The following is a 13,504-nucleotide window of genomic DNA, read 5'->3' as shown; positions in this document are numbered from 1 at the left end:
GAAGGAGGGATTTTCTTCCACTATTACTAAATCAAAGCTGGAGGCCCACATTGGTTGTGATCTATCAGGACATATAATCCTTGGTGATGTTTCCAACCAGCTGCCTACTTCCAGCCCAAAATTTCTCACTGGTGGAGTAGTGTGAGGGGTGAATACATTGGGAGGTGACTTTAGGATGGAAAAAGAGTTTGGGTTGAGTGAGGTGACACATTTCTAAGATATCTATGGCCCTGTAAATAAGCAAGATTGATGCCTGACAGGAACCCCTGGTTTGGAGAAATGGTGGTAGAATGGCTAGGGTTAAGGTCCTTTCTGTCTGGCTGATATCTGGCCCTTTACCCCACAGCCAGGGATCAGTGCAACCAGGTGATAATTTTAAATCAGTTTGTCTGGTGATATATAAAAGACTGAATTTTGCATACGAAAGGAGGCTTGGAAGTGTTGGTGCATAATACATGAAAGTAAGGACTACTGAAAGCCAAGACCCACACAGTTCATCCATTGGTTAGATTTGGAGACTTTTAACCTTGTTATAGTGAAGTATCATAAATTAAAAAAAAAAAAAACATTAAGAGTACTAAAATAAGAATTCTTATACTGAAAGACATTTCCACATATGACTTAAAGGATAATTTGATTGAAGTTACTCAGATGTAACGTCTATTTATTAACAGCCTGCTATGTAGCAGGCAGTGTTTAGGTGTTTTCCATATATCATCTCTTGTCTTTAAAACATCTTTTATAGATGAGGAAAAAAAGGCATAGGATGATCAGCTTATCCAAATGTACATAGTCAAGTAATACAGCCAGCATTTGAACCTAAGCATTTTTATTGACTTCTGCCCTTAAGCACTTCCCATTTAAGATTTTAAAATTAGCATTTACAAAGTTTGCATACAGTAACATTACAGATATCTAATTAAAAACTAACATTTTATTCATAGTTATAAACTATTATTTTCCCATAATGATCAGATGAGGCATATCTACTTGAAAATGTGATGGTTTTATAATTTCACATATTCTACATATATTTATATGAGCATGGATGACTATCTCAGCAGGTCTCAGCAGGCAGTACCTTTTTTATAAAGCAATTAAAGAGGCCGTCCAGATAAGCTTTCAGAATTTTTAAGATGGCCAATGAGTTCAATGGATTACCTAAAATCTTATTAGTTTCTTCATACTTACAGGTTTCCCATAAGGAATCTCTGCATCTATCTTACAAAATCCAAAATTAACTCTGTTTAAATCATTAATTTTTTAAAAGCCATAAATATAATTTGCAAAACTAAAGTCTGAAAGAACATGTGAAGAATATCATAATTTAAGAAAAAAGATGAATGTATTACAAATTTGTGCCTGTGGTTTCCACTTGGACAATAAACTCTTACTCATTGTTTATTTCTTAAGTTCATAGTAATCTTATATGCAAACAAAAACGTAAAGTTCTAAAAATATGTTATGTTATTTAGCCACAAATATGTATTGAATAGTCTATTATATTACTCCAAGGAGATTTATAGTCAAAAGTCATATAGGTTTTCTGAATGCATTTCCAAATCAAGGATGGGGGGTCCTAGAAATGTCTAGTATTTTACTGCATTTGTTTCCTGTTACTATAGAAATCAAACATTTTTGTGTAAAAATCATTTATTTTCCAAACTGCAAGGAATTTTCAACCCTTAGAAAATGTATAATTACACTTGCTCCTCCACCCCCAACAGGAGGTAAACATGAAAGACTCACTGCTATTTAGTCCATGTAATAATGTGTTCACTCTAAAGAAATAAAACAGAAGCAGCCATTTCAGGTTTTGATTGACACGCAGGTAATCAGTTTTTGGAAGTACTTTTATTCGTCTAATACATTCTACAATTCTTTGTTAGGCTAAATTGCCTCCAATGTATAAAATATATTTATAATTGAGATCTGAACATTTAAGAAAACAACACAAGAAAACTAACATTCAGTGATCCTGCTATGACTATATCTGAATCATGACATAGGAGTTAAAATGTCTTAAATATGTGTATTAAGGAAAGGAATAAAAGGTGCTAAATTTTTTTAGCTAAATTAAATAGGCTTTAAGTTATGTAATTCTAGGTTTTAAAAAGGGTATTGGGGATCCCTGGGTGGCTCACTGGTTTAGAGCCTGCCTTTGGCCCAGGGTGTGATCCTGGAGTCTCGGGATCAAGTCCCACATTGGGCTCCCTGCATGGAGCCTGCTTCTCCCTCTGCCTGTGTCTCTGCCTCTCTCTCTCTGTGTCTCTCGTGAATAAATAAATAAAATCTTTTAAAAAATATAATAAAAAGGGTATTTTACAGTAAGGAAATTTATGACTGAAAAATCTACATTTTATTTTTAGTGACAATCACAAGCAAATTCCAATCTGGTACATCCTTAATATAAAAAGGAATATTTTCCCCTCTCAAAATAGTATAGTATCAACTAATATAATCAAGATTTTGATTTTTCACTTTGGGAATCTAACTTGAACAATCGGGGCTATCAAGAGAGAAGTAAAGAGAGTAACTGGAGGAATAAAGAAACAGTAGCAAATACTACCAGAATTTAGAGAATTAGAAATAATACCATTTTTCAGCTTGGACTTTGCCCAAATTTTATTTTCAGATTTGAAATGTATAAGATATGGCTGATTATTTGATTGATTTCTAGATCCAAATAGCTTTATAAAAATCGAGTAGTACTTGGTCATTTTACCAAAGATCATAAAAGAGTTGAAGACTGCACTATTAGCTACCGTTATTAATTCACAGAATATATGACAGTTTTAAATGTGAATAATTTAGTGAAAATAAATAGAGTACATTTTGTGGTGCATTAGTCTTAATTTTTAAAAATATATATTTATTTATTTATCCATGAAATTACTAATACCCTTCATTAATCTATTTAATTTAGTTACCATCAGGCGCTACTTATCATTAATGAATAGAAATCTATTTTGATATAGAAAGAAATCACATAATCATCTAATGAACTGTGATAGTCATCAGCTTAAAAGGAACTATTCTAGTATTTGTGAACCAGATGCCTGAGTATAATATCGGGCTCAGCTGTTAAAAGGTTGAGGTGTCAATAATTTTCAAACTCTTTTCTTTGAAAACATCTTCAATAGGGGTTGAATTTATGAAACCGTTCAAAGCAGAGCTTCCAGAGTTGAGGCAGGGTTCCACAACACCACTTCACCTTTTGCCCCTGCCCCTTCCCTGGAGGCAACCTTCTCACACTCTGGAGTTCCAACAAGCCCTGTGAATCTCACAGATTCAAATCAAGTATCCTATTTTCCAGACTGCAAAACACATTCAAGAACAGGTGTTGGTTTCCTACACAAAATCAAGATCTTGTAAATGGCAGAAAGAGCATCATGTATTTTCCTCCTCCCTACCTTTCAGACTTCTTCAAGCAATCTGACACAGACTCCTGAGTAATCAGGTGAAAGACAAAGAAGGGTTTCCCCAGCAGTCCCACAGTTCAAGGCAATACAAGATCTACTGAAGACATGGAGCTGTGAGTTAAGGCTGAGGCATGGCTGCAGGCCTGCTTCTGGTGTTTAGACCAGAAGAGTTCCATGAGGAATCATTCTCTGACTTGGGAGCAAGAAGTCCTTAGGAAGAGATAAAAACATCCATATAGCAAAGACGGAGAAATGACTCTTGGGTTCCCAAGGAAACAGGCCTTCACTGGAGAGGCAACATTTCCGTCAGCCCCTCAGACCTAGAGGATCTAGTGAAGAGGAAGAAAATGGGGGTAGTCTAAGGCCAACCCGAGCGATGAAAACACAGGAAAGGAAAGAAATTCTAGGAAGAGTAATTTATTTATAGTATCTCATTATTTTAGTCATTAGTTTTAACTTTCTCTACAATAAAATTTTACCTTGGCTAATAACTAATAAAACTGGAAAACATAAATCTTACTACATTCTCTACTCCAGTTCACCGGCAGAGAGCAAGGCTAATTAATAAATTGTGACTTCACCAAAAGGAAGCCTGTGGAGGCATGAAAAGTAAAGGCTAGTTCCACTTTGCTTGTGAAGTTTGCAATAAAAAGCATTCATCCTGCTATTTTCCCCTACTTACTATTTTCCATTGATGTTCAAAAAGTTTAAGACAATAGTCACAAATAGTGAAGGTCTGTAAAACAGTTAATTTAAGACAAGTATCTCCAAATATATTCTGCACAAATGCAGACTACCTCTACTAAAGGGTGTACTTGGTAATGCAGAGCAGGATATTTACCTACAAAAGAATCAAATAATGAGTCTTAAGAATTTCTTATTCTTAGTAATATATATTAAAGCTTAACATTTTTCCTACTTCTTGCTACTTCTTTTTAAGATTCCAGGGTCCAGAGATTATATATTTTAGCTTAATTTTGCAAAATAACAGTAACATTAGGTTAATATAGTTTATTAATTTTATCTCATTCAGGAGATGAACATAATCATATTTTTTTAAAAGATTTTTTATTTATTTATTCATGAGAGACCAAGAGAGAGAGAGAGGCAGAAACACAGGCTGAGGGGGAAGCAGGCCCCATGCAGGAAGCCCAATGCGGGACTTGATCCCAGGACCTCAGGACCACGGCCCCGGCCAAAGGCAGGCACCAAACCGCTGAGCCACACAGGGATCCCCCAAACATAATTATATTTATTGACCAACAATTATGTGTATGGTACCTAATAGGCACTTTTTATTTTCTTGTTTAATTCTCACAACAATCTTATTTTTATAATTGAGTAAAGCTCAAAGAAAATGGATGATAAAATGTATGTTTTCAATTCTCTAATTTTTACACAGAGATTTAAGAAAATGTACTAGTACAGTCACCTCCTCTGCTACAAAACCTGATGTATCAACATCATCCACACATAATCAAGCTCATACTGCCTCACTTATTTTTTTCTGCCCTTCTTTTACAACCCAGTTTAAAATCACTTTGCATATACTTCCCACATCCTCCCTTTGTTTTGAGAACTGAGAGCAACCTAACTATTGTATGACAACGGCACCACCTATCGGCTGCAAAGGGACTGGGATAATGTAAAATAGCACCTGCTTCTGTACCCTTCAGAAAGACTAATGTGTTGTAATTTGAGTTCTCCTTATCTTCTGCCTTTTATTACACCAATTTGAAAAAAGATTCAGCTGAGTTAAGCCCACTTGAAAACAAATTTTTCCTCATATATGTTCATATTTTTTCTCCATCTCTTCTTTTAAAAACCTGCAGACTTATTGTTGTGTCTCTCTTGATTCTGATGTTATCCAGTATGTGCTTTTGCTAATATGCAGCAATTCAGATGAACTGTGGATTAAAAGGAATGTGAAATATTCTGGAAATTGAACTACCATTTATAACACAATTTCAATGGAAAAATGTGTTGAATTTAAACAAGCTGCTTACATGTAACTTTTGGCATTCAAGTAATTTGTAGGTTTGGAAACTTGTTATAATACTAAAACATGTAAAAGTGTGAAGTCTTTTACTGAGGTTTCCAAGGCAAATAAAGGAATAGGGTTGTAAAACAAAGCAGTACTGCATATATTCCACGCCCCTCTTCAGAGCTGATAAACATCTGCTTTGTCCTGTGGAATTTGAATCTTGTAATACACAGAGTGGAACACTGAAATATTTGTTGATAATGATGAGGTCCATTGCTATTTTGCAGTGGCTCATTAAAGTTACACCAGTGATACGGGGGAAACAGCTCTCAATATTCTGACTTTTATCTCTGTGATGAAAACTACCAGGATAACATATTTCACTCTAATCACTTAATGAGCTCTCATCATGAACTTTTGTTTAAAGCAATGCTCTACTTGGAAGACCCTACATTTCTGTGACAGAGAGTTCTATATCTTCCATGTCTTAAGTATCTAATCCTTGAAGTCCTATCTTTATGGTAAACCCTGTGAATTCCCATCTGAGGAAATTTTGTGCTGAAACAGGAGAAACATGTAAGATTGCTCACGCAAATTGGTTATTATGAAGTCACTTTCATTGCTGGTACCAATCAAGTAGCAATGCATTTTTGTCCCTTCGTCTATGTCCTGCATCCCAGTCCTGGAAACTTCCTGAAATTCTAATTTGAGTTCAATTCTTTTAGGCAGGAAAATTCTGCCACTGCCCATAAATATTATAACCCCAAGTGTTCTCATCTGCCTAGACAGAGCCTATTCCCTTACACTGAGACCTGCCTATGGCCTAATCCTGATGTCCAATGCCCAGGTGTATGGCCTTCTGCTTCCTGTAAGCTATATTCCTGCCTTGCAAATCACCTGCCCAGCATCATTTTATTGGCTCCCCGAAACTCTGGAAACCTATGGTGTTGGCTGTTTCATTAGTAATTATGACATCCATCTCTCCCTAATTCCCCATTGCTTTTCTTTTTTTCTTTTTTAAAATCAAAGTGTTTTTTTTTTAAAGATTTTATTTATTTATTCACGAGACACATACACACACACACACACACAGATGCAGAGACACAGGCAGAGCGAGAAGCAGGCTCCACGCAGGGAGCCTGACGTGGGACTCAATCCCGGGTCTCTAGGACCAGGCCCTGGGCTGAAGGCGGCTGCGCTAAACCACTGAGCCACCCAGGCTGCCCCTCCCCACTGCTTTTCCTTTCAAATATCTCAAATCCTTTGATAGCACTATCATTTTCCTCATTTCCTAATTCAAAAACTTCAGTTGTTCTTATAATATGAATATACTTAACACTACATTTTTATAGTTAGGTTGACAAATACTGTTATTATTTTTTAACCACAAGTGAAATTTTGTTTGGAAGTTGACTTTTAATAATAAAGTACAAGGTGTAAAGGGCAGAAAGATTTGAGCCAGGTGGTCAGGTGTCCTACACCACACCGGGCCTGGGTGAGCTACATAAACTGCTACTGTTGCTGCTGCTTGCTGGCTGGTCTCCCTTGCTGGCAAGGTCCTTGGCCTTCTCTGAGGCTGCCAGTGCCTTCTCCTTTGCCTTCTCTATGGCTTCCTGGGCTTTCTCAACAAGAGTTTTGGAAGGGGCCCTCACCTTGCAGCTTTGCCAAGATGTATTCAAAGGTCTTGGTCAAACTGCTTTGAACAGGGTGAGGCCAAATTTCAGGACAGCTCTGGGGACACCAAATAAGCTAGAGGAGACCCAGGCTTCCTGGTGTATTTCTGCCTTACTGCTGTTGCCAGAGTTCACACAGTAAATTCATTGTTCCTCCACCATCATCAGCTGGGTGGGGTTGATGTTTCAGGTGATGGTGGTCATGGTCTGCTTCTGGTGGGTCCATAATGAAATCCTCTAGGATGTGCACTGACTGAACCACAATGGCAGGAAACAGTGGTTAGGCCTCACAGGGCACCCTGCTGGTCTTGGTCAGGAGACCTCAGACAGGAGCTTCTGGTGAGGGGTCACCTCTCAGTGCACTGTGTTTTCTGTCAAGATACATTTGCTATAGGGATCTGGGCACCCAATACCTGGTCCCAGGCACTCGGGAGCACGCTCAGGCCCAGGAAATACTTCACCTCCAGCAGGGCATTGGGCTTAATGCAGCAGCATGTGGTGGGGGTGGGAAATGGGGGGTGGGAAGTGGGGGGTAGGGATGGGGGGTTAGGGGGCACGCCTGCCAGGCAGCAGCTTACTCCCCTCTGTGCCACACCCAAGCAGCTGCCACCACCCTGAGGATAGTTGTTGGCTACAACTAAAAATTTTAAAACTTTTTTTAAAAAAACATCAATTGATTTTATTACTAGATTTTTTATCCTCCCCAATAAGGCCAACCTTTCAACAACAAAAATAAAATAATGTAAAAAAAAAAAAAAATATATATATATATATATATACATAATGTTTCTCTGACTTGTTCCTTTTATTTTAATGTTTTACATCACCACTCTCATCCAGCTCCTCTTATTTCATGCTTATTTATTAACTGAAAAACCTTTCTAACCATACTGCATTCTGGTATCTATTCTTTATTGTTCAGAAGTCCTTTCTTTAGGGAACCATTAACTATTTCATTCCTTTTGATCCTGCTCTGTCCACTGAGGTTGGGGGGCAGGGGAGGCTATTACCCCTCTATCCAAGAGGGAGGATTGTGAACTAAATTTGGCCATAGTATTACAAACCTTTAGCCATAAAAACTATTTCAGGGATGGACATATGACACGAGCTTGGCCAATCAGCATTTCCTTAAAAATTTTGCTGGAGCATCCAGGAAAGACTTATAACCTCTATGATCATGAGTTATAAAGACCACAGAGATCTGAAACTGCTGGGGCCATGTATCTCACATTGCAGAGAAAAACCTAACTATGAATGAAACTAATTTGGAGGAAGATACAGCCATGTGATAGTGAAAACATAGCCTCATGATATTGAGCTCTTGAATCTAGTTCAACTTCTGTTCAGTTATATTTTCTAAAATACTCTATTAGTTATGGTGGGCTAAGCTGTGGTTAGCAAATGGACTCTAAAAATAAAGTAGCTTAAATAAGAAGTATATCTCTTTCTTATGTAACTGTCCTGGGTGGATGTTCAGGTAGGCCAGCTCTTCCCACGTAGTCATTTAAGGATCCAGACTGATGGCTATCCAGTCATCTTCAACACATGATTCCAAGGTTTCCCTGAGCACTGCTATTTCATTCAGCCAGAAAGAACAAAGAGCACTGAGAAACAAAGGGAGATTGTTATTGGTGAGGTCAGGAAGTGACTCAGTTCACTTCCAGTTACAATGCACTAGAGAAAACTTGGTTGTATATAACCATACCTAATTTTAAAGGAAACTGGTAAATATTATCTACCTGTATGTCCAGGAAGAAGAAGAAAGTGGATTTTGGTGGAAAAATTAGTGGTCTTTACAAATATACTCCTGAATTAATCTAAATCAACAAAGACACTGAATACCAGGCCATATCAACATTGCCCCAGAAAGACTGTTACTGAATCAAAAAATCTGGTAAAATATTATTACCCATATTTCAGTGCTATCATAAAAAATACTTGAAACATAACAAATCTATCAAAAGATGTTGTCAAGGATACTCGTTCATTACACTGCCTAAAGTCTACTTATTAAAAGCATGAGAAAGCTCATATTAAATATCAGTACTAAGAATGATAGAAAAATAATATCATTTTTCTCTTGTAGGACTAAGAAAGATTAGCAACACTGACCCAATGTTACTGAGGGTACAGAAAATTAACAAGTTTTTATACTGTTTGGAATGTAAATTAGTCAGTATGAATTATGTTACCAAATGTTTCCTTTTCTGGACTACTAAGAAGTTAGGAGTGTGGCCAAAAATTATCTCTAGTGGGGGTATTTACACGAGGTTTTGTACTTTCTTTATTGGTTGATTATTTTTTAATAAGAAATGTGTACTTTTTTCAGAATAAAAGCAAAATGAGGTTATGTTTATTTTTGGAAGACAAAAAAAATAATCATAGTCTTTCAAAATAGTTGTTTAGATGACTGATGTCATACCCATTGTGAAGTTCTGACCAGAAACCTGACCCTTTTTGAGTTGGTTGCTATGAAGCTCAGAGATGCATTTGCAGTCCTCTCTGAGAAAATGTGCAGGTAACTGGAGTTTATATTACAGCCTCATATCTGGCTCCATTTTTTTTTTCCTTCACCCTGATTTTACTTTCTCCCTTCAATGCAACGTTATAGCTCTATCTTTGAGTCTTTAATCTCGTATTTCTTCTGGAAGGAAGAGAATGATTCTATAACACACTTTTATCACAACTCTATCACTCCTCCTATACAAATCTTAAAATTCCACAATTCATATATTTTTCTTAAAATGAAAATCCAGTTTCTTCACCTTCATGTTTATTCATTTTAAAAAATACAAAATCTGGGGATCCCTGGGTGGCACAGGGGTTTGGTGCCTGCCTTTGGCCCAGGGCGCGATCCTGGAGACCCGGGATCGAGTCCCACGTCGGGCTCCCGGTGCATGGAGCCTGCTTCTCCCTCTTCCTGTGTCTCTGCCTCTCTCTCTCTCTCTCTCTCAATCTGTGTGACTATCATAAATTTAAAAAATAAATAAATAAATAAATACAAATTAAAAAAAAAACAAAAAACAAAATCTTAAAACACATTTTAAAAATACAGTATTTATTTACATAAACTCATACATAAACACGTACACTGAACACCTAGGTCTAACACTGTTCTATACATGGGAGAAAGAGAAAGAAGGCTCAAGTCACTCACAGTCTGGTTCAATGGTCCCAGTATCCTTTTTTTTTTTTTTCCGGGATGACTCACATCAGAAAACTTAATGGCCTCACATTCCCCGAGGCATACCAACATGCATGTACAAATATTTAAAGATTCCCAAGGCCAAGGGCTACCGCACCAAGAGTTGTGGCTAGTCTCAGCCACTGACTGCATTAAAACCTCAGACAAGTTTGACAACATAAAAATGAATAAAATACTAAAGTAACTCTTTAAATGTGGTGTTACAAGAAAAGTACTTTATGGTAACACTAAGGCAGGAGATTATGTGCAGGATATATTTTACTACAACCAGCACCATAGATTAAAATCATATATAAAAGGCAATAAGCCTGTGATTCAGGGCTCCTCTCACCTGGCAAACAATTACTTACCAGGCCTGCAAGGTCAAAGAGATTAGAGAGATGGTGGAATCAGATCTCAGAAAGCCCAAGAACACCAAGACAAGGTGCTTGGACTTTTTCCTTGGCACAATAGGGAATCATTGGCAAGTTGAATAGAGCAGGACACTAACAGGTTCAAAGATATGTTTTATTTATATATTAAAAAAATTTAAGACCTTATTTATTTATTTGAGAGAGAAAGAGACAGAGACAGAGCATGAACAGGGAGGAGGAGGCAGACGGAGAGGGAGAAGCAGACTCCCCACCAAGCAGGGAGCCCAACGTGGGGTTCGATTCCAGGACCCTGAGATCATGACCTGAGCTGAAGGCAGACACGTAACCAACTGAGCTACCCCAGATGTCCCCAAAGATGTGTTTTAAAAGAAACACTTTGGGGATCCCTGGGTGGTGCAGCGGTTTGGCGCCTGCCTTCGGCCCAGGGCGCGATCCTGGAGACCCGGGATCGAATCCCTCGTCGGGCTCCCGGTGCATGGAGCCTGCTTCTCCCTCTGCCTGTGTCTCTGCCTCTCTCTCTCTCTCTGTGACTATCATAAATTTAAAAAAAAAAAAATTAAAAGAAACACTTTGGTGATCACTTTGAGGATGAACTGAAAGACAAGACTGGAATACCAGACTACCACAATAATCCAGAGAGAGGTTTATAAAGTGGAATAGGTCAAATTTTGGGATTAAAGAGATACAGAGTTTAAGACATGGTACTAGGGGTGTTTCTTAAATTATTCCCTTTAATCTCCACTTTGAAACCTAATACTATTATTTGCATTTTACAGAATAACAAACAGAGGCTTGTCCCAAAATAAACTTGGGTCAAGGTCACACAATTACTTGGTAGAGAAAGTGGAATTTAAATTTCAGTCTATATGATTTCAAAGCCTGTGCATTTTCTACTACCCTGTCATGCCAACCAATATACAACCAAAAATACTTAAATTGCTTTATATAACAAAAATGGTAGTCTGGGGTGAGGGACAGGCTAAATAGGGGCCCTGGTGATGAGCACTGTGTTGTAAGTGATGAATTACTGATTACTACTCCAGAAACCAATACTAACTACACTGTATGTTAACTAACAAAATTTAAATAAAAAAAAATAAGTTTGGGTATAGTATTTTTCATCAACAGTATATGGAAGATAAAAACCCATGTCTTATTCCTTAAATAACTTTTTAGTACTTGATGAGATCTTAAATTACATGCACTAAAACCAATTTTTACCTGGAAGTATTTTTTTTAAATATGGTCTTATTAAAGGAAACTTTTTATACCAAGTAAGGCTGAGCTTATAAAAAAATTACTGTGTCCTTTTGTAATCTATTTATACCACTTTTAATAAAAGGTTACATGACTGTATTGACTCAAATAGCATGTAATTAGAGGCCAAAATCCACATGGATATATTCGATTTTTAAAGTTGCCACGTTAAAATACTATATATATATATATATATATGTAGTATATACACACACACACACACACACACACACATTACAAGAATACAAAACTCTGATGTAAATACAAGATATGTAATTTAGGAGGTTAATGTATATTGGTTTTTATTTTATTTATTTATTTATTTATTTATTTATTTATTTATTTATTTATTTATTTTTTGTATATTGGTTTTTAATATACTTTGGCTTCCACAGAGAGATGATAGAGATGAATGGTTTTACCATGTATGTTGTGTCAAAAACAACTTGAAACACATCCACAAAGCTTGACAAAACAGCCCCAATTGTGAGTGTTCTTCTGCCACTATTCACCTCTCACATCACCCATTTTATTTTATTTATTTATTTTTTTTATTTTATTTATTTATTATTTTTTTTACATCACCCATTTTAATTCACTATGGTCAAACTTTATCTCAAAGATAATATTCTGTACTGCCTGATTGCTTCTAACAAAAAGATGAGAGTAATGTATAACTCACAAAGAAGAATAAGGAATGATACTTCTCTATTATAATCTCATCAAGAATAAAAAAATAAAGGTTATGGGGAAAATTCTTATTGAGGGGTTAAGATTAAGATCAACTTTGCTGAGATTGGGAAATAAGGTGATCAGCCCAGGTATAATGGCTTCAAGAGAGTTAGCCACCTAGGGGATAGCTTTTGACAACTCTATCCTCTCAGTGCAAATTATTAAGTATTTCCATTACCCCTATCCTTAGGCAAACTTGCTTATTCAACAAGAATCTTAATTTTATAACTCTGATGCTTCATTCATCACTTCCCATAAAAACAAAAACTATCCATGCCTTTGAAACTTCGAGGTAACCTATCTGATTAAAGAGCATCCACATTTTAAACTCAATCTCCTCTTCAAAAAGTTTAATCTGAGTAAGCACCAACCCCAGGATACAAAAATAATTTGACAACTGAGTTATTTGCCAAGAAATGATATGAATATTTATATTTATCTGTTTTTTTTTTCTTGATTTAAAATGGTTAAACAAGCAAACATAACTCCTCAGTGAAAGCTTTATCCAAATGTAATTGTAAAACTCTCCAAATTGCAAAAAGAAGGAAGAGCCAAGGGAATAAAAATTTTTTTTTGAGGGGGGGTGAATTTTTAAACTTTGTTCCAGTATATATTAGCACTTAAAAAAATTAGACATTGGGTCGTATTCAGAGATACACTTTAAATTCCTGATTTGAAAGAGAAATGAATTCATTTGTCAAAAATAAGAAGGCAATTTTAAAGGGAAAAAATATGATAAGAAACAAGACTCTCTTGATTTTCCTCACTTTATGTTTAATAAATTGCTCTGGAAATAAACTTTCTTTGTTCTTTTACTCCATCTGCCATGAAGTAAAGATGATAAAATCATTGACCCA

General features: G+C 36.4%; 1 protein-coding gene and 1 pseudogene across 1 annotated transcript in view; both read right to left on the bottom strand.

Moving 5' to 3' along the window:
- The window catches only part of NDUFAF2 (NADH:ubiquinone oxidoreductase complex assembly factor 2), a 151,821-nt gene that overhangs the window by 65,374 nt on the left and 72,943 nt on the right, over positions 1–13,504 (bottom strand). The window lies entirely within an intron of this gene.
- Positions 6,907–13,504, bottom strand: part of LOC121496973 — a 52,670-nt pseudogene continuing 46,072 nt past the window's right edge.

Source organism: Vulpes lagopus, chromosome 8 (genome assembly GCF_018345385.1).
Source record: "Vulpes lagopus strain Blue_001 chromosome 8, ASM1834538v1, whole genome shotgun sequence".
Classification (NCBI taxonomy): Eukaryota; Metazoa; Chordata; class Mammalia; order Carnivora; family Canidae; genus Vulpes; species Vulpes lagopus.
This window is presented reverse-complemented; position numbering and strand designations above follow the sequence as displayed.